Source organism: Gavia stellata, chromosome 6, assembly GCF_030936135.1.
Source record: "Gavia stellata isolate bGavSte3 chromosome 6, bGavSte3.hap2, whole genome shotgun sequence".
Classification (NCBI taxonomy): domain Eukaryota; kingdom Metazoa; phylum Chordata; class Aves; order Gaviiformes; family Gaviidae; genus Gavia; species Gavia stellata.
The window spans coordinates 60,204,464-60,230,560 of NC_082599.1; the positions used below are offsets into that span (position 1 = coordinate 60,204,464).

Consider the following 26,097-nt stretch of genomic DNA (forward strand, 5'->3'; position numbering starts at 1 on the left):
CCTGTGTTAATTTCTGTTGTTCCTCATTAATGGTTACTTTTTTGTTGGCAAAAAAGAAGTTACTAGAAAAGACAGGGAAAGAGCAAGTAGCCCAACTCCTGAATGCAGGCAGCTTGGCTTATCATGAAAATTACCTACATATTAAACCCATTGCAAGTCTGCTGGAAAGCTGAAAATGGCTTTTTAGAATTCTGCTTTGAAAGAAGCAAAGATTACAAGGTCGTAGAACCCTAGAATAATTCAGGCAACAAGCAACCACTGTAGTTCAAGTGGTCCAAGCCCCGCTCAACGCAGGGCCAACTTCAAAGCTACGTCAGGTTGCTCAGGGCCACGTCCAGTCATATTTTGAGCATCTCCAAGGATGGAGATTCCACAGGCTGAGTGACTCTGGATATCATCAGCAGAGATCTGCATAGTTAGGGTAGAGAAATGCACGTGCTTTTAATTTCCTACTGTAAGTTAAGAGAATCTCAAAGAGATAAGTGCTACTGTGAAAAAACAAAATATGGCATACTGCTTTGGTCTCGCAAAATGCCTTCTCTTCTTGAAATGTAGACGTCAGTTTGCACTAAACAAGTTGTGGTGGGTTGACCGTGGCCAGCAGCTAAACACCCGTCCTACCTTTTGCTCACTCCCCTCTCCCGGGAGATGGGGAGAAAACCAGAAGGAAAGCGAAAAGAGTGGTGGTTTATGATGGCAATTTAATAAGAAAAGCAAAAGCTGCACAAGCAAGCAAAGCAAAAAGAGGAATTCATTCAATACTTTGCATCAGCAGGCAGATGTCCAGCTGCTTCCTGGGAAGCAGGGCCTCAGCACGTGTAACAGCTGTTTGGGAAGAGAACCTCCATAACCGTAAACATCCCCCCTTCCTCCTCCGTTCCCTGACTTTTTATTGTTGAGCATGACATTGTGTAGTATGGGATATTCCTGTAGTCAGTTTGGGTCAGCTGTCCCAGCTGTGTCCCCTCCTAAGCTCTTGCCCACCTCAATCCTACTGGCCTTTGTGGGGGAGAGTGTGGAGAGAGAGCCTTGATGCTCTGCAAGCCAAAGCACTGGTGTGTTACCAACACTGTTTTAGCCCCAGCTGGGAAGCACCGCACTATACGGGCTGCTATGAAGAAGATGAACTTACTAACTTCATCCCAGGCAGACCCAGTATACCTTTTTAGTAATGTCAGTGTTAAGGAGCATGCTTTGTGGCGTACGGGTGAGTTATTCTGGCGTGTCAGGCCATTTCGGGTTGCTGCTTCTCATGGACCTGCTGAGGGTGGAAATCATGGTGAAAAGAGGAAGTGAAGAGCTGCTGTTGTAGAAATTTGTTCTATCCCCTCACAACTGTAATTAGAAGGGCCTCATGTGGTTAGTATTTGGTAGTATGAACTGCTTAGTTTTATTTTGAATATTTGTTTTTGGAAATGTAAACTGACTTGGAAGAAAGGATGTGAAGATACATCTAATTAAGTCTCCGCTTTTTCCCCAGGGAGTAAATCTAAGCTTATGTGACAGTTTGTATTGATCCCACTTATACCAGTGTCTATTAGAAATAATTCCATCATCATGGTGAAGTTAATCAGAAACAGGCTTTTGCAATGTATTACAATGTAATTACAATTAACTTACAATGTAAGTTAATTAGAATCAGAGTTTTACAATGCATTTTTGAAAAATAAGACTTAAAGCTTCCTATATGTCAAGCAGCTTACTTCTGAAGTGAACTTCATATAGAAGCTACTATTTAAAAGGTGTTTCTTTTTAAAACATATAATAATATATTCAAATATTTAATATATTATAATACAGTGCCACATGGCATACATATTATATGAAATACCTTTTACTATATTAAAATATTATGCTTTATATATTTAACATGCATTAATAGTAGATTTATTTTATATAGTTTATATATATAAACATTTCAATTTCTAATACATTTTACTATAAATAATAGTGTTTTATATATGTCTGTTTTCTTTATACAAGAAAACGTATTCTCACTCTGTTTCTCTCTTCTGCCACCTTGGACCCTGATATTATCCTTATTATATGAATTAAAACTATGTCTTATATTTATGCTTTCTAAGCACTGGAAGATTGTATTGCAAGCAGAATAACAATTGTATAATCATAGGAAATGAGAATAGTTATCAAAGAATTTTTTATGGTTGGTTTTGGTTTTTTTAAGGATTGGGATGTAATCTAGTTTGTTGTTTTCCCATGATGAAGTTTATTTCTTTGTAGTTTGCACTTGAAAACAAACCCTTTGACTAAGAAGTAATAATGCCAAGCTTTAGATCTGAATGGATTTTCATGGCTGTCTTATTAACACCTGCAAATAAGAGTTTACAAGCACTTCTGTTACCATATGCCACTATATATAACATTTTTATATGTGTCTATCTTTTAAAGGATCCAAGTACCATGTGTGCTATATATTAGCTTAATTTCATTTCCTTTGAAATGGGAAGATACTTGTGGCTGTGATACTGGGGTCCTCCTGCTTTTTTTAACTTGTTTGGCTCTGACTCATAAAGGCTTTGGTCATCATCAACATGGAAATTGCTTTCATAGCCACACTTCAGTGAAGACCCCCACCGGGCAAAAAGATAAGCTGTCACATCAAATTATTCTTGCTGCAGACTACAGCCATTTGGTTGGGGGAAAACAATGTGAAGTTGTAAACAGTAGCATTTTTCATCCTTAGCCAGAGCAGATAATAAGGAGGGGACAGGTTTCTCTCTAAGGATGTGACAAAAGGTACTGAGGGTGGGGAGTTCTCAGGTTGCACCCACCCGGAGGCAACTGCTTCCAAAGTCCCAGGTTCTGCCAAGCTAAACCCCTGCCCCATATGGAAAGGGTTTCTGCATTTTAGTTCCGGAAGAATAGTCACGGTAGAGTATTACAGTTGTACGTGGGAGATACAAGTGTTGAACCAGTGTTTTTTTATTGTTAGTCTTCCCCTCCTCATATGAGCATTTTGGTATTGCAAAGACTAGAAGCCGAGCTCTTATTGAAAGGGAACACCAAAGCTAAGGAACATTCTCTTTTTACCACTAGCCAAAAAGTATAAATGCATGCAATTTCATGCAGGTATATATATAGTAATTACAGGCAGTCAAAATGCTACTGCAAAAAATAATCATCCCTGTTTCTTTATCTTAATTAACTTTAATTGTATTAGCAATGGAAGTTGCATTGTTGTCACAGTGATCAACGTGCTGTACTGCTTGTGACAGCACAGATCCCTATACACCTCCTTTACTTATCATTAACAAACTAACTTGTTGTTACAGCCCAGATGGTACAGTTGTACTTTAGGAATTTAGCACAGGACATTGAACAGGAATTATTACTCACAACTAATTTATCCCAGCAGTCTCAGAGAATACTAAAGCTTGCCTGACTTTGTTGTGGCTAGAATTATGGATTTTAATCACAAAATTACAATGAGGAGATACTAAAATTTTTTCAAAATATAGTGTCCAATCTGTTGTAGATTATGCAGAACATATGCCAATTTTTACAAAAATCTGTGTGCCATAAAAAGATGAAGTGACAGAAATGGGGAAAAAAATGCAGTACCAAGAATTTTCATGTAGCTGCCTCTAGTGTTTTATAAATGTGTAAACTCTGTGATTCCATCTGTAACACAGTGAGATGAATTAGATGCCAATTTTCGATAATAATTTCACGTTAAAGAATTAATGTAAGTAATCGGATACGTGCGGCAGAACATTTCTGGGTGATTATTGCTCACCTGCTGTGGTGATACACTCTGTATGACAGAGTGCCAGCATTCGGCTTTAATCCCATACAGCCACATTCTTTAGACTATGTGATTGCCAATCAAAATTTGAAATAATTCATTTAAATAACAAAACACAGCAAGCATATTGGTGCATGAAAATGTCCACAGTGTAACTGGCAGCAAGACAGAATTTCTTTGGAATTAAAAACCATCATTGCAAATAGTCTTAAAATTCTTCCCTTCTGGCTCTTTACATGGACTTTAGGCTTCTGGCCTTCCTCTCTGTTCCCCCCCTCCCTCTGCCAGTTCGGTGGTGATGCAGGCAGCGAGGAATAAGGCAGACATCATCCTGCAGTACTCTGCATAAGCAGCAGATGATATACCGATGTCCAGACTGGAAGCAAAACCTGCTTTACGGTTGAGTCGTTCCCAAGACAAATGCACAAATAGGAAGTAAAATAGGACTGGGGAAGAGCTGAAACCTTACCATGGCTTCAGCCGGCAGATGTTGCTGGCCATATGGCTGGAAGCCATTTCCTACGCGTACCTGCTCCCTCTCCTCTCCCTCTCCCCACTTCTCTTTCGAACCATACAAACTTTTGATGTGGAAATGGAGCTGAAAGCTGCCTTTCAACAAGAGACATTCAAGTGCATTTACTTCATAATCCATCTCAGGCCAGAAAGGTGACTTTGTAGATACAGGTTATAGCTCAGATGACAGTGACAGTGTTTTTAATACTGTGGCACTTGTCGCCAATGTACCAGAGTGTGACAACTGCCATATTACTTAACGCAGATCAATAGACAGCTGGAAGGTTACAAACTCTGCAGAGCTGGCCACAAAATAGGAATGGTTTAATTACCCTTCTCTTAATAGTATATCTTAGTTTTCTGCAAGAATTTTTTTTTTTTTTTACTATGAAAAGATCTCCATTCTCTCACATTAAAAAAAAAAAAGGGGGGGGGGGGGAACACTGTAAAAATAGGGAAAAAGGAGGCATGAGAAACACCAACAAATTGAATGAATTGGTTTTTCCTGTGTGTTCAGAAACTTTCTCCCTTGCATGCAGCTGGAAGAATTTGGGTAACTTGCAAAACTTAACAAAGAGTGAGTCCAATGAGAATTAAAATATATGTTCTTTTAGAGGTAAGATACTGATAGAATAACAGCTGCTCTACTGAAGATGTCTATGCAGCACTTTGTCATCCTTAAGTAATTGGCTGGACTTCCCAGCTGTCGTCAGTTCAAAGGGAGCTCCCCAAGACAGCAACACAAGTGCAGATTTTTTTAATAACCTTTTGGGCCTGCACGCTGGTCAAGTGAATTGTTATGAGCTGGTTTCATCACTTGAAATCAACCTTACTTAGGGATTTCATGTGTTTTGGTGACGCTAATAGCATGGGCTTTATAATAAACTTGCCTCAGAAAAGCTTTTTTCACTTCATTCTTCTTTATCTAAGATCACCCTACTCCTTTCTGCTCGTGCAAGGGGGACATAATCTTACGTCACTTGCAGCTGTGCCACGTCCTTGAGTTCTACAATAAAGGAAACTCAAGTTCTCAATGTAACGGTAGTTTTTAAAATACAAAAATGCCCCTTCTAGGTCATTCTAAAACAATTTACTGTAAGCTGCACGTGGAAATAATATTTGACATTGATTATGATTCAAATAGTCACAATTCTTTGCAAACAACTGATCAATCAAGTAAAGTCTGAAATGGACAAAGAAGAGGAAAGGCACAGTTCTATTGTAAGTAAGGGGGTCATTTTATGGAATGCATATTGCATTAACTGTGTTAGTAAAGCTAGGAAATAGCTCAAGGAGGAAAAAAAACGGGTTTTTTTTCCAGAGATTTAGGATTCATCACCATTGCACTCCGTCTGAAGATCGGTGAGTGCAATACATTAAAGTATTACTTGCTTAACTGCTAAAAAGGGTTAATTTACAGAATTTGAAACAGAAATATGTGCAGGGAACCAACACATGAAGTGGATGTAAGTGTTCTTCCACGGAAGGGGTGAGAGAAAGAAGATACTTCTTTCCTGTAATTTTCAGCAAGGACTATAATCACCTCAGAGTCTGGATGATGGAGCTTAAAAACTCCAAAAAGATAAAATGATGTTGATTAGATCGTGGATGCTTCCACAAAAATAGAAAAGCAGCACCAAGGGATGGAGTAGGACTGCATGGACAGAAGATAGAAAACGTGTGAGGTTCCCTCTGTGGAACAGTATGATTAATGACCCAGACTGTTAAATAACTTAATAGTGTAATCAGTAGCTATTTAAGTAAGTTAGAATAGTTGGAAATGCAGATGGTTTGAACACTGTTTTATGCTTATGCCTTTGCCGTATTTTTTTTATTATTATTCACTTTCACCTATATAACATAGGTTACAATAGTCAATAGCATTCTTACAAGACTCTTTCAGGTAACTGTGTGGGTTATATATAATCTTGTAGCTAGATGCCTAAACATTTTGGAATCTCCAAAACCTTCAGTTGCTGTTTGTCTTGTATTTAATCCTAGATAAACTCTGCAGAGAGAGGGAAAACAATCTTCTTTCATTTTAACTTTAATAAATATTAATCCACCTTTCTATTACAAAAAACGTATGCTACTGAAATACTTTCCTGGAGAAAGTGGATTATTTCTCTGTGATAAATAGATGTTCTTGCTAAAACAAAAGCTAAGACAGTAATTTAAGTGTATTTCTGAGGAGGAGGAGTATGTAAAGCAACCTGACAGCTAATAGTGGTGGTCTCTGGGCTGCAGGGTTGGTTTCGGCCATGGCCTGAGAGAAGAGCACTGGGTTTGTCCTTGGGAGCCAAGTGGCAGAGGAGGCGTCAGGGAGGCCCAGCAGCTGTGCCCAGCGCATGGCCACCACGGGCAGGGACAGTCCCCTGGGCCTCCTGGGCACAGGGACTGCCTCGGGGCCAGCACCCCAAAGGCCTTCCTCCAAAGGGTGCTGGGTGGAGGGGCGGTGGGTGGGGCTGTGCACGGCGTTGAAACATCACTCCCATGTCACAGGGCCACCGCCCGGCAACGCCGCAGTCACAATGCCCTGGGAGAGGATAAAAGGGAGCACCATCCTGTGTCCCCCTGCCAGAGATGGCCTGGGGGCAGCCCGAAGACATCCCAGAGGAAGCCCTTGAGGAGCTGGTGGAATTACTTGGAGGGGGCTGAGGGAGGAAGACCAGAGGAGGTGGGATGAGGCTGCTGGAGGTTCTCTGCTGCAAGGCCAGCTCCTGATGGGGCCACCATCAAAGCTCATCTGATGGACAGAAATCCTTTTCAGCTGGATAGCCATGGCCAGACCAAGGGAATGTCTTCTTGAGGAGCACTGCAGAGCTCGCCGTCCTCATCCCCTGCGGAGCCAGGGGCAGCAGCCGTAAGCAATGGGATGCAGAGATGTTGGCAGGGGTCCCAGTGCTTTGGAGCACCCACTGGTGCCCTGCCCGGCGCGGGACGGATTCTTGCCCCCAAGGTCGATCAGGCCGGGGGCCTTTGGCCACTCTGGGAAGCCCCTGAGGTGGCTCCAGGTTGAGGGAGAGTAGGGCTCGGGCATCTCCTGGGAGGCGTGACCAGCCCATGGGACGAGGAGGCAGGTCTTGCTCCCATGCTCAGGGACTAGCCGATCGCCAGCGCTGGGGTCAGGAAGGAATTTTCCCCCGGGGGCGGATTAGCACCGGTCCCCGGGGGTTTTTTGCCTTCCTCTGCAGCATTGAGCATGGCCTCTTGTCAGGGCTCCTCGGGTCCCTTTTGGCTGGGTCACTGCCTGCTGCTCATGCACCACGAAGACGGCCCCTCATGCCCTGCAGCTGGGGGGAGGAAGGCTTTTTTTCCCCCAGGGTGGGCTAGCCAGTGTCCCCGGGGGTTTTTTGCCTTCCTCTGCAGCACTGAGCACGGCCACCTGCCAGGGCCCCTTTGGGCCATTTTGGCTAGGTGCCTGCTGCTCCTGCTCCACGAAGGTGGCCCTCGTGCCCCGCATCCGGGGGGAGGAAGCTTTCTGGACTCCCAGGGTGGGCCCCCAGGGTGGCCCCGGGGGTTGCTGCTTGTCCTCTGTAGCATTGAGCACAGCCCCTTCCCAGGGCTCCTCCGGGCCCTTTTGGCTCAGTTCTTGCCTGCTGCTCTTGCACTTCCAAGGCACCACTCGTGCCCTGGATCCCTCGGGCTCTCTTGCCCAGCGCCCGTTTGGAGCAGGAGCGAGCTCTGCTCTTCCCTTGGCTCCATTTCCCCAGGGGTTCTTGCTTGTGCAAATCATTCTGTGCTTGGAAGGGCTCCAGGTTCGCTGCACCATCCGGAGCTGCTGCTTTTCAGCTCTCCCTGTGTGCAAGAAAAGTGCAGGGCAGGCACGAGAGTGCTTTTCATGCACCACTGGCCAAGAAGCACAGCGATGGAGCAAGTTTTGGAAAGCAGGAAGTGTGCATGTCATCACTACGTGTCATCCTTTGGAAAATACCTCACGGTACCACACATTTCCTCTTCTGCTGCTTCTTCTCCTTTCATGTGTGGTCGGTACCGATGCTCATTCTTCAAGTTCTCACTCTTCAGGAACCAGGGACTCTTGGCCTTATTATTAGGCTGACCAAAGTTAAAGCATGGGCATTAAAGGCGTTGTCGAAATGCCTCTTAAACACTGACAGGCACGGGGCATCGACCACCTCTCCAGGAAGCCTGTTCCACAGTTTTACCACCCTCTTGATTAAAGAAATGTTCCCTCACGTCAAGGCTGAACCCCCCCTGAGGGACGCAGCTTCGAGCCGTTCCCACGCGTCCTGGCACTGGGTCCCAGGGAGAAGAGCTCAGCACCTCCCTCTCCACGTCCCCTCCTCAGGAAGCTGCAGAGAGCGGTGAGGTCGCCCCTCAGCCTCCTCCTCCGCAAACTAGACAAAGCCCGAGTCCTCAGGCACTCCTCACAGGACATGCCTGCCAGCCCCTTCCCCGGCTTTGGTGCCCTTCTCGGGACGCACTCACGTACCTTAACATTCATTTTAAACGCTGGGGCCCAATTTATGGGATTGCATTCCCACACTCTGTTTCCCCACAGTACAGGAATGCAATTAGTACAGCTATAGTGAATTATTTCAGGATGTGCTATTTCTGCATTCATTTGCTTCGTGGGGTCCTTTGCAAAGAGGAAAGCATGGTCTTAAAATGCACTGCCTACCAGTTTGTTTTCAAATGTACCTCAAAACACAGGTTTTTAGCTCCTAAACTCTGTGTAGTTTGAAATCCCTGCTCCTTAAAGACTGTCTTTTTCCTAAAAGCACTCTGGACAGGGGCACTCATGGCACAGGAATCCCTCTCCAGCCTCACCCTGCCTGCGGATCCAACAGATCCACGTTTGGATATGTGCAAGGGCCTGTCTCGTCACACGGAGTTTGTATCAAAATGTTGAGATTCTTTAACTGAATAGACATAGTTGTGCAGCTTTCTGCACTCATTGCACGAGTTTTGCAAACTAATTACCAAATGTGTGCTAGAAGATTGTTTTTTGTAGTTTCTTTTATTAATTTAAAAAAAGAATCAATGTAGTTCTTTTGTGCGTGAATAACGTCATCAGTAGTATCAGCAGTATCATCAAGAGCTAACAGTTCTTCCTAGCTGTCTCTAGGTAGTTATCCACAGAAGGAGACTGAATTGTCATGCCTAGAAGGAGAAGTGCATGATCATACTTTCCCATTCCATGCTCATCATAGGTACTTGTAATCACTGAGCTGCCACGCGAGAGAGTCCAGTTGATTCAGAGATGTTTGAGATTGACTGCTGATCAAACCTACTTTTCTTTATTTCTAACAACTCCTGCCTGAGTCGCCTGTAGGTATGGCTGGGCAAACTTTGCTTTTTAACCCTTGCAACTTCAAATCTGACGAGTTGCTTCAGCCAGCTTGGCTGTGAGTCAGTGGATTGCCCAGGCACATGCTGGGAGCTCCACGTTATAGATTTTTATGTTCAATACATGAGAGCAGACAGGTTACTGTCACAGAGACACACACACCTACCTACGTTTACTAATCTGGTAAGATTAGTAGGGCAAGGACTTGAAGAAAAGTTGATCAACAGTTGCAAGCTTTTAAAATCTTACTTAAATAACGTTACAAGCTGGGGTTTTTTTGCTGTCTGCTACCACATCACTGATATAGGAAAAGCTTAATCAAAAGGAGTAATCTATAATTTAAGAAAGTCATGACCAAAAGCTTTGTGTGGAAATTCTTTTCTTATTTTCTCTTAAATGCATTCATTTACTCAGGGGACTTGCTTGAATGTGCAGCTTGTATTACATTCGTGCTTAATTATTATTTTATTCTTACCCTCCTGTGGGGAAGATGTGAGCACTGAGCAAACATCCACAGAGCTGTCTCTTGGACATGAAATTTGTACTCTCACAAGACTAGATGCTAAATATTGACCTGATCCCATAATAACACTGTTGAAACAGTAACTCCCTGGTTACTCAGATGAGTTTTGAAGCCAAACTGCTTTGATGACTCTCTCAACTTGTTTATCATTTAGTGCTTCTCATCAGTTCATAACTGAAAAAGATGGTATGGTAGACAGATTGCTTTTTGTTATGTGATTAAGATACCCTTTTCCTGAATGAATGGTGCTATTCTTCTTAATCAAGCTATCACTATACCATCATTGTCAAAAATAGACAAAAATAAATTGTCATCTCAACTTTAAAGTTTACTAAAATTTTAGCCAATGCAGAAAATCATGTTGTTGTTTCAAGAACTGTTCATGTTACTACTATTGCTTTTAGCCTTCAAATAAGACTAAAATTGCATCATACTCTCACTTGCATTTATGCTTATTAAATATCGATCTCTCAGATATCAATACTATTCCTTCTACTCTTTTTTCCCTGTTCAAAGAAAATGGATAATCACAATCCAAACAAGTAGACTGTCTCTGTATCTGTTTTTATTTGATGATATGCTATAAATAAATAGGCATGCTAGTACTTGATAGTTAGGACATAATGCTACAAAAAGTAATGACCTATGCTTTAAATATTTTTCAGACTAGAAGCAAAGCAGTTGTGGACATTTCTTTGTGTGTGGTACAGCTATGATTATTACCAGTTCTAAGTCTGCAGCTCTGAAATGTAATCAGGTATCAAGCTGTGAGTAAATTTGACCAGTCCATTGGAAGTATACGCATCTAAAACTGGAGGACAGCCAATCCTGTTGGCTTACTAGAATTTCCACTGGATCTATGACAGAGAGGTGTTGTTAAAACCATAGAATAACCATTTCATAATCTGGCAATAGCTTTTTCTTTCATTTTGACCAAATGCCTGTCTTAGTAAAATGTTGGGTCCCTCTCTTGTTCATATAGGCAAGCAATAAAATCTCCAGAATAAGTAGTTTGTCTTACATAAAACACTGCTACAAATAAGGACTGTTAGCTATTTGTGGATGGGGTTTGACTTTTTGCAGAAATTGGCTTGCTGTAGAGTTCATGCTGGATTTACGTTCTTTCTTTTTTTCAGGAATCATTATAATTTTAAAACTAGCGTATTGAACTCTCTCATGCAGAACATTCATACTGGTGAGAGTCTAAAGAAATTGAGTTATAAGTCTAATAGGCTAGAAGTAGTCTTGTAATAGTTATAGGTTGCTCTTTAAAACTTGAAAAAATAATAATGATAACGATGAAATCACTGGAAATCGATAGTAATAGTAGTAATGCCTAGATATGTGCTTTAGGCTTAATACTGTCTCTGTATCTCACCAGCTTCCTTTTCTCAAAAAGAAGTGCTTATGCTGTTTCTGAATTTCTGCTGGTAGTGAGTCTTTGCTAGTGATTATGCTCTTTCAAAAAATGACTGTCTATCCATTGAGGAAAGTATTATTCCGTGTGCAATCTCATATTTCTCCCAGATACTGATTTCACAGATCTTTCGCAGAATGATGGAGTACCGCCTAATAATAAAACAAATGTGATCAAATCCATTTCTGCTGCTGGCACATCGAACAGAACAGATTCACCTTACCTGTTTTATGCTTGTCTGAAGCCAGCAATATTAACATTTCTGACGATCCTGATATTTCTGTTGTGTTTATCATGACATCTTACTTCAGGGAAAATACAGCTAGAGAAGGACTAAGGTCTAGATTCTTTACAGGATTTACACATGATAATGTTCAGTAAGCTTTGTGGCTCTGCCTTTGGGAACAGGATGCACAGTCACGAGGGAGGTAATAGAATTCTGTGTAGCACAAGCAGGTAGACGTAAGCATCAAAGAGTGAGACTAAAATACAGAGCAAGGTATTGAGCAGATTGTAGGCAGAAATTTATGGCCTAGAAATATCTCCAATGAGAACGTCTGTAGTAATGATGGGAGAACTTAATATACAGTCCCTGCTTCCAATAATGCTTATGTATTTTATCCAACAACAGTGCATAAATGACATACTTGGGCACATGATAGGATTAGTTGGTGGACCCAGAAGAATTTGACAGTAGTCTAAGTGAAGAGAGGCTCACTTTTTCCATTGCTTCTTCTGTAAACTTTAGGTGATGAAGCAGCCAGATGGTGTTTTTCTCTGTAACTTTCATTGTAGGCACATAAACAGTTTTGGGGTCACATGGTGGTTGGCGAAAATGACACATAAACTTTGAGATTGAACAAGGATTTGAGCTCTGCCTCTCCAGTTCCAGATCAAACTTGTTTTCCAGTGAATACAACCTTCCTTTCTACATTACATTGTAATAGATTTAAAGCTATTGCACAAAAAGTTTATGATTATAATTATGCACTTTAGTAGAGTCTGCAGATTTCTGTTGTGCATCAAATTAAAGGCAGGTGGCAATTCTTGATGAGAAATTGAGTTAAAACCTAACCAGATTTCTTCTGAGAAATTGGAAAGAACAAAACTCCTTGGAGGAATATCTGTCAGATGCTACTTGCTTAATCCTTGATGCCTTCCTGGAAGGGTAGTTTAAATGAAGTAACTAATACAATCCTGTAGGTTTCTGTAAACAGGTCTTCATTCATTCCCTGTAACTGTCACCAATAAATTAGATTATATTAGCTGTTTTTGAAGAGGAGGGTACAGAAAGGAAATGAATATTGAATAGAGATCTAGAGTAGGAGAGATAGGAAGAAGATTGGATTTCACCAAAAGAATAAGTAAACCTAAGGAGGGGTTCTACCTGAGCGATCCCAATAGAAAGTAATTAAAAACTTACTCTTAAAAGACCTGTTGATTCAGAGGAATGCTTTGTGGAAGAATCCTTCATTTATAACTATAGAATAAATGTATTTCATATTTGCTGTTTCTAAGACGTTTTAGGCTGTGAAGTTTATCTATCACAAAAAATGCATAGCTATAACATTTTTTTTACCCAGAAATGGAGTTTTTATATCAATCCTATACTTGAATATGTGCAACAAAATTTTCACTGGCACTTATTTCTTGCAATTTCTGTTACATAAAACTCATAATTTTGATGAAGAAGATTAAGTTCTGTGGAAGCTACTTATAAAACATCACAATAATGAAAAAATGGTGAAAACATGCTTATAAGGATTATAGTTTGTGCTGAAATAGACCTCTAAAATTAAGGCAGTTAGGATAACGTTTTGAAGAATCAGCAAAATGGCCCATTATAGTATTATGAGAGACTAAGTAGTTCAGACATTTTTTTAAATGTTCTCATAAATAAAGCTATATTAAATAACGTACATAGTGAGAGCTCTAAACAAGAGATTTATTTATTAGAAGATGCCCAGTGAAGCCAAAGCCAGGGTGATTGTTTAGCACCTCTGAAATTTCCCCCATGTGCTTATTTGTTTAAATGATGGTCTAGGTGTGGGCTTCAGCCACACCTCTGATGGGAACCAGTTTGGTGATCAATTTTCAGACCGGCGGCAGAGGAAGCAGCATCGCACACAAGGCTCCTCAGCTCCTCCTTTCCCTCTTAGTTGATTGTGGTGGGAGCAACAGGTTCCAGTTCTGTCTCAGAGTACTTATGTATCCAGACAGAAATGTCTGCCTGGTCAGGCTCTATTAATTGCCTGTGTGGTTGTGCTTTGTTAGTTGCCTAATAAATTGTCCTCTCAGGAAAATAAGAAGGCCTACAGAAGTATCTTGCAGGCCAACTTCTGCCCACAGGCTGTAAGTTGAAACCTGTTGAATGTAGGTACCTTACACCAACTGCACACCCAATTTTCCCATATTTGGCCTATCTATTCAAAAACTGTTATCAGTGTAAACTAGCCAATGCAGAAGGAAAGGCAAGGAAACCGATGTAGGTGGTTTGTTGTAAGGTTTAGGCAAGGGAGAGAGACAGACTATCATACTGACTGTCTACTTAGTGATGCCTAGGAAAAGCATACATATGATGCCTATGCATTTTACATTGGCAGCAATTTTGGCGTTTCTTTCAGCAGAAGAATCAATTAATTTATACATTTCTGTTTTAGAAACAATGCTGGTGGATTCAAAAATCAGTGTTCCCGTGCCAATTAAATACAACATTTTTCTGCTTGGGTGGAGAAAAGAAGAGATTTCAAACCCATCGTATAAGTCAGTGCCTAGACATTGAAAACATTGTGTGTTTGTAATTGTGTCCAGGATTTGAAAACCTTTACATATGCCTGCAAGGGCCCTTAGATCAAGAATTTAAACTGAACTGACATGGTATAACAAAAGGAGATGTTTTCTCTAAGGTGTTATAGACTTCAGACCTAGAGAGGTATTTTTTGTCCCTTGGAAAAAACATCTGATTCTTATTTCTTGAAAAGATAATTGTTGCTTGTAGGTTTGTTGCATTTATCTGTTGCCATGCATTCAGCCAATAACATCTCTATTTTTCTGTCATTGTGATACGTTTCATTGTTAAGACAGACTTGTTAGAGGGCAGCAGTTAATTTGACTTCAACTTTTTATTTTGGCACCTAATAGTTGCTCTATCAATCAGAATTGATCAAATCTAGGGAATACAACAGGTATACAACAGGTTTCATTGGTCCTTCTTATCATTTTTCGTGTTCACAACATTGTGATTGTTGTGATTAATCTGTATGACACTGTATGGATTTCATATAATCAATGTTAGGAGCTGTTGTAGATCATTGTTCAAAGACTGATTCAAAGAAGTTGGTAAAATGTGGTTGGTTTATATCAGTCCATCCTTATTCTCTTACAGATTTACGTAGCAGTCATTTCACAATGACGTTGTGAAATGATATTCAGAAATATTGACTCAACTGTGACTGATAGAGTAACTACTGCGTACTATCCTGTGGTTGCAGGGGAAATGTTTTTGGGGTTTTTGAGCAGAACTGATGCATTATACGAAATATTTATTTTGGTTTTCAAAGTTTAAATCATTAAATAGCTCCCATTGCATAGTACGGGAAGTTATCATCTAAAGGGAAGATTTACTTCCATGTTGAAATACTGTGCAAAATTTTCTTTTCTTTGTTCATTTTCAGTTAGTTAATGAACCCAGAGAAATTAGTCCTAAATAAAGAGATCGACTCGTATGTGATATGTGTCAACTAACATGAAACATAATAGATAATTTTAAGGAAAGACCTTCAACAATATCTAGCTTTCCATGCTCGATAGTACTGTAAATTCTCATTTGGCTCAGCCTCCCAGTTTTTAAGGGCTTCTAATTTTTCACTTTAAATGTTTACTCCCTGGGTAGGGATATTACTGACCCATCCTCCTGAATTTCTATTGAATGCTGACTACCTTTCAGATCAAATTCCTAAAGCTTATGAAGTGGAAAAGTTGTCTAGACATTTTACAGCTGATGGTGCTAGTCAATTTGTACACATGCACAGGACAGTCTTTGATAGACCCTATCTATTAACTTCCTTTTCTGCAAATCAAAGCTGGAAATTCACTGTCAGTTTTAGTGAAGGTAGCTATTATTTTCACCTGCCTTTTCACTTTTCTACTAAAGGAAGGGTGCCAAGCTACAGAGAATTCTGAGGGAAAGAAGAAATCCAACTCCCAAAATGTTTCTTTCCAGCACAACATGAAAGGCAGTATCTGCTCTTTTTCTCTTTTATGTCTGGAGCGATGGATCTGCCTTTTCAGTACCACAGTTTCTGCAGTTTTTCCAGTACCTTAGTTCTGCCTGACTGTTCCTTTGCAGTTGCTCACTAAACTCCAGCAACAGAGTGCTGTTACACACGCTGACCTTCTCAAAATCATTAACTCAATAAACGGAATCACTTCTTACCCAGACTCAGAGCCAACACTGTTTGTTGTAGAATTTGCTGATGTTTCTTTCTCTTTCACCCTCTCTGAAGGTCTAGTTAGTTTTTTAAATTATATTTTGTACTAATACCATGATGAGATCTCTCCTGCATGGTATTGTGCACTTTGTATTAAATTTACTCATATGAAGCATTGCTCAAGGGACCATCAGGTATCATTTCTGATCTTTTATTAATATCTGATTGTTTGATTCAGGGCCTCTGAGAAGAGTAACAAGTCTTCAGGCGTACTCACTTTCCTCTGGTGGCTTCTCGTTTTCACTCAAGATCAGTCATAATCTCAAAAGCTAACTATTCCAGTGTTTGGTCAAATAACCTCCTCTGACACATTTGTTTTGTGTGTGTAGTATTGACAGCATTTATTTGGACTTGCCATCCTAATTTTTCATACTTAGTACTACATCGGTGGTTGTCAGCATGTTGCAAGCGATTAATGCTTCACTGGCCATATGACAATTATTCAGAAAATGGCAGAAAATAAACGATGACCTTTTCTCTTTGACTGTAAAGCGCTCTCCTTCACCTGCTTACATAGTAGCAACCTCGTGTGTCTCGTTTATGCAGTCTTACTTAAGCTGTTCTGAAAGCCTTTATTTTATTGTTCTTACCTCCTAGAAATGCCTTTATATCTGTCTCATTGACTTTATCCTCTTCTCAAATTTTATAGAATATATTCTTCTCCATTTCTCATGACTTAATGTTTTTCTCTCTCTGCGATTGTTTGTTATTTGACTGTGTAACTATTATTTATCTCAGCGGTACGTTTCATGATGCAGTTTGTATGAAATGTGCTCTGCAAAGTATAGTTGCATTGTATCGTCTCATAAAAGTACACAGTAGTTGTCTTTGAACAGTATAATTATGTTTTGAAAGAAGTAAAGTTCCTGGTTTGATGTAAGTGTATAATGCTACTATTTGATGTTAGAAATCCATTTGAACACACAGAATTTTGTCCTTGAAAAATACGCCTTCTCCTTTTTTAATACTACCAGTCACCTTCATGTATTATTTAAACCTAACAGATGTATACCTATGGGCTCATTTATTTTATTCTTCCAAAGTACAAGCAGTAAAGGAAAATACAGTTACTGATCATTGTAATGTGAAATACTTTTTAAAAAGTCTGTGTCTCTCTTGAAATAAGTAATTTAATACCCTAAAATATGAGAGAAAGAAAGGAAGAAAAAGAAAGAGAGTTACTATTGAAGGAGTCGAGGAATGTGTAGAGCTTTAAGAAATGAAATGTTCGCAGGCCTAAAAAGCAGAACTGGAACCAGTAAGCAATGCTTGCCCGATGGTTTGAGAGGTTTGAAGAGCGCTTTTTCTGGGCTAGGCAGTACTGCTACCTGTATTACGGAGTTTACTGGTTTTGCTATAGAGGGTGACAGTGGATTGTAGCTACAGAAGTCTCAGGTCAGGATGAACAGTAAATTGACTTTGAAAATAGGAAACTAGATTTTTAAACTGGACAGACATATCAGCCACATAGCTGTTTAAATGGTTTAAGCACAAGCTAAATCCTTGGGCAGAGGGTAGAGAGTTGTACATGGCAAAGAAAAAGGGCTTTCAGCATCAGTGAATCCTACATGATCAATAACTATGTTTCTTTAAAAAAAACCCCAAAGCCAAATCTTAGTCCTGGGCCTCTACTCCACTCTTAAGCCATAAAACAGGGAACAAATTGCTTTATATAAAATGCATTGTAATTTGGTGCATGTCTGAAATAGCCTACTCTGTAAGTTTGTGTTGTTCCTGTAAGAGTTTTAGTTGGGCAGAGCACATGGAAAAATTGTGAGCTCTGTGTCAAAGAAAGCCTTTAGGAGCTCTGCTGCTGGTATTTGATGATAAGAAACCTGTGGTTTTCTGGAAAGACCCTTTAGATCACCTTATCTACTCTCTCCTTTGAGAGCAGATGATAGTTGGCTGGGGCTACAAATTGTTTTCTCTGTGCTGTTGAATGTGCTTCTCACTGCTAGTTTGATTGTACGAACAGTGATCATAGAGTATTCATGATCAGTTTTCAGCTCCTGTAGGAGTGAACTCTAAATACTTTTATACTACGGTAAATAAATTACAGACAAATAGTAGGCTTGGGTCAGTCAGGTTTTGGAAGGAAAGGCCTTTAAATAAAGAGCAGATGGAAAGGCCAGAAACACTATGAAATGAACTTTTTAAAAGGATATCATGTTTTTGCCTCCAGAATGGTTGACAGAAATGAAAATAACTGAATGGTGATATGTCAGAACTTACATGATACATATTTGTCATGATTACGCAGTCCGCTTATCCTCCGGGTCATTATTTTCCTCCCACATTCTGATTATTCAGGCCTTTTGCTCTAATTCCTTTGAAATGTAGTGGTGTAATACATAAAGTCACATAAAATGCTATCTGCTAGAATGTACTGATGATACCATTCAATGGAAAACAATTATGATGGGAGTCTGTCATAGGAATATACACAGATATCTTCATGTGATCTTTGAATAAAGCAAGAAAACATTTAATAAGGTGAAAAGTAACCTACCTGCCATCAGTAGTTTTTAGTGCACGGCACGTTGCACGTAGGATGATTATTCTTTCATTTATCTTGCAGATTGTGAGAGCTGTGAATGGCTGATTACCAGAGCAAGTACTTTGATATCCAGCCGTGCATTAGAATATACATGCTCATGCTACAGACCCTTCCTTCTCTTTGCTTCTAAGGTTTTTAAATCCAGACCTTTGAAAACCCGAGCAGGGATACTATTAATTGAGGACTTTGTTTTCGCTAAATTTTCCAAGACCAGCTTATATCTCCTTAGAGTTATAAGCAAATTAAGTCACTCTGTGGGAACCAAACAGAAAAGATTGCCATGGATTATGGTCAGAACAATCCATTAAGATCACTTAGCTGAAGCACCTTGCATTGCAGAAGATAAGAAGTTTTACCACATGAATACTTCATCAATGATACCTTCTCCTGTTTTCTTTTTCTTTTCTATTTTTTAAAGACAATCTTCACGCAATTATTTCAAGGCATAGAAAGCCGCCTATATCTTCAGATAATTGTTCCCTAGCGGTTAATTTTCTTCACAGTTAAAAGTATGTATCTTATTTCAAGCCTGAATTTGTCTAGCTTTGACTTGGAGCTTTCCAATCTTATTACCGCTTTTGTACCTAAAGCAAAAAAAAGTCCTCCTCAAAAATTTCCTTATCATGCTCACCAGAAGCTTCTGTGAATAAACTGAATTAGTAGAAGTTCTACAGACTGTGTCAAACAGGTGTGAGTTCCCAAACTCATATAGTTCTTTCTAACCTTTTCTAATTTGTTCACCTTTTTTTTTTTAAAAATGTAAACTTGTAGCTATGTTTTTTGCTATTACTAGTGAACGGCCACAGGCTTTGTGTTGACCTGACAGCACAGGGTCTCAGGACTTGTCTGGGTTTGCCTGGGCCTGAGCTGGTCGTAGCATGCTTAACGGTTGCCAGTGGCCACCTGACTGGTGCCTGACCTGGATGGGCTTCAGCTCGGTGAATCCCACTGACAGTGAAGGGCCGACAGACCTTGTAGTCCCTGTGTAACGAACAGTAGCCCTTTGGGTGACCTGCAGGTATGGGTGGCTGTTGTGCGACTTTCAACATTTAGCTTGGGAAAAGAGGAAAAGGACTGTGGTTGAAAATGTATGAAAGTAGCCCCAAGGGACCCTAACACTGCTGATGGAGCCCTGCCACCATAAACAGCAAACTCCTCCCAGCAATGACCTTATCATAGTGCTCCCTTCCCACCTCCTACCCCCATTCTTCTTAAGGAAAACTGAAATTTCAGCCTGACAATGCAGACACACAGGGGGAAGGTGAGCATAATTATCAAGAAGAAGGATAGGTATTAGGAAGGTTTGGGTAACAAATTTAACTTTATTATTCATGGAAATTTTCTGTGTTAATTAGACAATTTGAATTATACTGTTAAACATGAACTGGACTGACAAGAAATTCTTACCTCCACTTGTATGATGTGTTCTTTCTTGCTCATGATAAGATTTTGAGTGTAGCAGACAAACCTAGGAACAGGACTTTAAGTAAAGGTCTCGCTAATCCTGTATGGTTAAGCCCATTGTCTTCTTTTTACAGTCATCTCCTGTTATACACGTGGGACTCATAATCCCATTCTTACATGAAACATCAGTTTTCGTGTTTGATTTTTATCTGAAGAAGTCTAGACTTCCTCCATTGCTGGAATCCATACTACTGTCCTCTTAACTACAGATTTTATTCAAAGAACTTGCATTTAAGTGTATTAGAATGTAAATTGTTAATTATCAATGACACTTCTGTCTGGGTAGCCGACCCTCCAAGGAACTTTGTACACTTTGACTTCGAACGGTCCCTGTTATTTGCATAGGTAACATATCTCTCCAGGTCTCTCACAGAAGCATTTGAGTAGTGATCTCATCGCTTTGCTTTGTTTTGTTTTGTTGGGTTTTTTTTAAAGAATGACTTGATTAACTAAGTTAAGCACTTGGCCCTGTATTATGATGAGACCATCACTTCTGTTAACTAGATTTGTGATTCCACAGAAGTTGTATCAGGCTTGCTGGATTTTGGCCTTCTTTGAGCTATATTGATTGGAATATTACCATTTTTGTTATGCACTAGTTGTACCTCCTGTCCTTTTCATAGGATTTATATCAAGCTAAGCTGCCTCTAGTTTCTGACATCATCTCATCATTTTGGTGTCATCATATTCCAATATTGACATAATACTGGATTTTTTTCCGACTTCCAGATCTCCACTGCCATCTTCGTATTTATCTAAAATTAAAATTAACAGTTCGACAATATCTTCTCAGCTAATTCTTTTGATGCTCTTGGATACAATTTACCCAGTCCAAAAAGTCTGAAAGATCACTATAATAATTGCTATTTCACTTCATTGAAGCTATTAATCAATAGAAAATATTTTGTTATTGTTGTAGCATGAGTGATTCTGCTTCTGTGTAATTACTGACGAATAATGGCAATTCAATAATTCACATTTTTCTGTATTATAGTTTACTTTTACTCTTCTGATCTAGTGTCAGATGTTCAATATCATTAAGATTTCATTTACCTCGATATATCTTCCTAACTTTGTTAAGGATAGTTTCTTTGTTTTTTAATGGATGCTATTGTTTGCATATTAATGCAGGTAATACGTAACGCAGCCTGTCTTCTCTCCCACCAATTCTGCAAGCATCCTGAGACTTCCCACCACCATTTTTCTGTGTTCCTTGGGACTGACGTGTGATGCAAGGTGCAGACTCTCCCTTGCCACTTACCCTAGAAAATCTTGCCAATGCTTGCTTCTCATTTAGATATGTTCATACTTTTCTTCCCAGTTTGGAAAACAGGTCTTATTAAGTCACAGTGTCTACTTATATTACTGGTTGGGACTGTAAAGTCTTTGCTAGCAGCGCATGAAATTACTCTATAATCACTCGTACTTAGGAAAAACCATCAGTTTCAGCCCAGGGATCCATTTATCTTTCAAACTGCTGTCTTATATCGGACTGCCTTAAGCAATGTGTTTCTGCTAGAGTGTTCTTGTGCAGAATTCGTAGGTACATTAAGGCTGTTGTACCAGTGGCAGCTTTAGACCTCCAGCATACGTCTTACAGTTGAAATAGCTCGAAATGACAGATTCTTTTCTACATACATATTATCAGTTTTGCAGCTCTGTATGGCACTACTTTCTTCCAAAACCTCAAGCTGTAGCTAAGCAAGATGCCTGTGGGTATTTTGAAACTGCCTGTGGGTAGATAATGATGATTTTAATATCCACAGAACTCTGCAGACACAGAAGGAAAAAAAAAATAACCATGGTATTCGTCCATATGAGTTAAATCACTGGATGATCATCTGTGCTTGACATAACCTCAGAGCAGTGAAAACTATTAAACACGTAGGTTGCTACATTTGTATTTTTTGTATTAAGTGATAATATGCTTCCATACTTATAGTCCTCTAGGGAAAAAAAGCAAGTCTTATGAAAACAATAGTACCTTCCTGTTTAATCTGTATTGGTATTCAACTGTGTGCAACAATTCTGATTTTATCAGTGACAATGAAGTATTACATCATTCAGATCTAAGAGAATAGGATGGAAGCCTAGCAAGCAGCCTGTTGCAGTAATAGAAAAATTTATATGCAATAAACTAAGAACAGAGGAATAAATGAGAATTAATAGGTTGGTTTGTCTCAACTAAGAGGTAAAGACAAGGAAGCTGAGATACACTCAGTGGAATTCTGTCCTTGTTAACCTCGCTGAGCTCAGGATTTCATCATGTTGCCCATTTCCTCTCTCAGTATGTAGGTGTAATTTATTTTTTTTCATTCCATGTGAACTAAATACTGGTATTTGAAGGCAAAATTGGATTTAAAGTAGCATATGTTATGCATAAGTAATTGTGGTAAGCGCCTTAAAATTTTCTTTCTAAATGCACCCATTTGAAGCAAAGCACATCTTTTAGAGGTTGGGTGATACAAAGCCATAGTTGTCAGCACAATTGCTTGTGAAGTTTTTTCTCTCTGCTTGAGAGCCTTTGTCTGCTTGCAGTGATCCTCAATAGCATGGTTTCCAACATGGAAATATTTACCGAAAACTGATGATTATTTGACTATGTGTTTCCTATACACAAGTGATGGGAAGAGTGTCTTTAACAGTTGGTGACAGATAACATACAGTGGTATCACTGTAGTGGAATCACAGTTCTTGGTGCTGTGTATGCCAGAATTTCGTAGCTGGGAATATTCCCATTGTATTCCCAGTCAATCCTGTGATCTCGTAAGGGCTATGTGGGATCTGGTCCTGCTCCGGACTGCTCGCCCTCTCACAGCCACCTCCTCTTTTGCCCTCAGATCTCCTCTCCTTTTCTACAGATACCTTAACACTGCCTGCCTGAGCTGCTTCCCAGCAAAATGCTGGAGCAGAGCAAGGCACGCAGAGACTCCATCAGATTCAGGAGGGAAGCGGTGAGGTCTTCTGAAGAGCTCCCTTCAGCTGGCTACAGCCCCGTGCAGTCCAAGACCACGTCAGCACTTTGTGTAGCTCCTAATTAAAGTCCTGAGTTAGGACTCTCCTGTCTCATCGCTCAGCCTCCATTAACTGGTGCGTTAATCTCCAACCTGTCCTGCAAGCAGAGCTGGCAGAACTGGGCTGCTTTTGCTTGAGAGCTGAAGGTCTTTATGGATCTTTCTTCCGTAAATGCAACACCCTCCATCACCACTTTGTTTGCAGCTGTCTCTGTGTTGTGAAGTCCCAAGGGGAAGGTTATGATCTGCATGTCTGTGTTATATTTGTCTGTTGGAAAGCTGCCAGCCGAGCACCCAGCAGCTCTCTCACTCCCCCTCCTCAACAGGACAGGGGGAGAAGATAAGATGGAAAAGCTCGTGGAGCGAGATAAAGACAGGGAGGTCACTTCCCAGTTACTGTCACAGGCAAAGCAGACTCAACTTGGGGTAAATTAATTTAAATTATTGCCAATTAAAATAGAGTTGGATGGTGAGAAACAAAGACAAAAAACATAAAGCATCTTCCCCTCGACCCCAACCCCTTCCCCTCACCCCTCACCGCCGGGCAGCGTTCTCACAGAGACCACAGGGGCAGCAGACCCCCACGGGCACGCGGGCACCTGCAGCCGGTACGACACCAGGGCTGGATCCTGTTCTGCCGTACTGTGGAATATCCCGGGATAGTGCCATTCAGGTCAGCGGTATAAACCAGGCATAAATGAGGAGAAAATCCTTCTCATCTGCCTAGAATGATCTAGGTCTGTGTGCAATGGATGCTATCCTGTAGTTTTGAGGATCCTGTTGCTGTGGACTTAAATTGATTTGATAGGAGACTGTGAGGGAAGGAACTAGGCAAGCAGGAGGGCTGTCATTCTTTAAAGATGAGTCATTATCTATTTTTAAAGTAGACTTCAACCTCTGCCTTGTTTTCACCACTCAGATTTTTTTATTAACTGATTTCTACTTACTTGGGAATCTGGAAAAAAAATCTATTGATACACATACCTGAAAAGCTTGTTGGCAAAACTATGTTATTAAATCATAATACTAAAAAAAGCTTTAAAAGCTTCCATCAGAGAAAGACACTGGTAAAGCTGGCATCTGTAACAGTAAAAGCAAGAAATAAAGCTCAAAAAGAGAATGAAGGTTAGCAGCACTTCCTGATAGAAATAAAAGCTACACTACCCTGCCCAAGGTTCAAAACAAGGTTGAATAACAATAATTACTTTCTTGTAGTACTTAACAGTCTGCAAATGTCAAGAGAAAAATTCAAAAAATAACCCTGCCTTCATCTGGCAGAACAGTGCACATCTTCTCTGGAAAATTTACAAAAGTATGCATGGCCATAACGGCATTATTTTGTGCATTACCCTGTGTAGTGCATTACTTGAATGGTTTATCATCCTTATCCATCGGTTTCAGTTTTCATCCGTTTCATTTGTATTCATGGAAAAAGCTTGGTGGTGGGGGTGGTAGTTACTTTATTCTTTTGTTTTTTGTTTTAATCACCTGTTTTACAGAGCAATTCTTCTTGTTCCTATCTGACATAGTCAAGAAAATACAGCCAAAGGCAAGGGCATCAACCACCTTTTTGAAGGTCTCTGGTAAACTATTATTTATATGACTTCAGAGATTCTGCTTCATATTTTAAAGGGCAATATTTCCAAGCTGAGAAACATGCTTAGGAAAATACATCATCCATTAACCTTATCTGCTTTCCTGACATGGGGATGGAAAAGCTTACTGAAACCCAAAGAAGTGCTGTAGGTGAGCACGGCTCTGCGATACAATGCAGTGTTTTTCTGCCCATATTGTTTTACTACGGATGTGTTTCCTCTTTGAAAAAAAGAGTCATAAAAGATTAAGATGCTGTCCAATAAGTACCCCAGATGATGTTGTTTAGAATAGCCTTCAAGTGTCAAGGTAACGTTTTCAAAAATTCTTACAATTTCATCCGCCTCAGTTTTTATGCATCTACGTTGAGCTTTCATGTTAACGGCGTAGTATCTGGAGTGGCTGAAGATTTCCCTCCATGATAGAAGTGTCAGCTGTCAGAAACAGGCAGGAGATGTCAAGGCAAGGATGACTCTACAACATGCCCTTTATTTAGTATCCATTTTTCCATAACATGGGCGACTGCCCACTGCAGAAGGCAGGATTATGCACCAGGTGGATCTCTGGTCTAACCCAATGTGGAAACACTGTGTTCTAGCTTATATTCACAGATTTCTAAATGAAGATCGATAGGCAGGTAGGTAGGTAAGTAAACAAACTGAGAGCAGCAGCAAAGTGAGTGGAAATTTCTAGCTAGAATTCACCATCGTCTTTCCTGAAGATAATTGTTAAAAGTAGCCTTTGTGCAAAAATTTATCATGAACAAAGTGCTGCTTTCCCTTGTTTTTACTCTTAATGGAATTACAGCTTGATTTTATTTGAGACATCTTTCTGCATCCTTTTCAAAATTGCTGCCACCAGTCCTATTTAGAGGCCCGGCTCTAGTGCCTAAGAAGTTAAAGCATGTGTGTACTGGGGGATTACAAATGAATGCAGCGTTTGCTAAAAGCAACGTGCAAAAGAATGGGTGGTTAACAACATTCTGAAGCCATTTGTTAGTCAGAGCAAGCAGAAATAGTAACTCACTCAGTAATGTAACTAGCTAATCTAATTAAATGTGCCCTCAGCCCAACATCTGTCTTCATAATGATCTTGGTGCTGTTAGGCACCAACTGCATCATGCCTTTATGTTCGAATTAATGCTGATAACCAGTGGATGACATTTGTAATATTGATGATAAAATATTCAGATTTCATCATCTTCATATGTAGTGAAATAAAGGTATATAATCTTCTATCCATTCCTCCTGCTATTATTTAAAAATTGCATATGTCAGATCTGCACTGTACAATCTCTCCTGTTATAACCAGCCTATTCTGTGTTCACAGATGAGAAATATATGATGTATATATTGTATTTCATTCAAATTATTGGAGGGATAAAATCCACCTGATCTTGTGAAATTCACAACTTCCCATATTTTATTTCTACATCTCATTAACATGGTA

General features: G+C 40.0%; 1 protein-coding gene across 1 annotated transcript in view; it reads left to right on the plus strand.

Moving 5' to 3' along the window:
* The window catches only part of CNTNAP2 (contactin associated protein 2), a 1,162,694-nt gene that overhangs the window by 709,545 nt on the left and 427,052 nt on the right, over positions 1 to 26,097 (plus strand). The gene's annotated exons all lie outside the window — the stretch shown is intronic.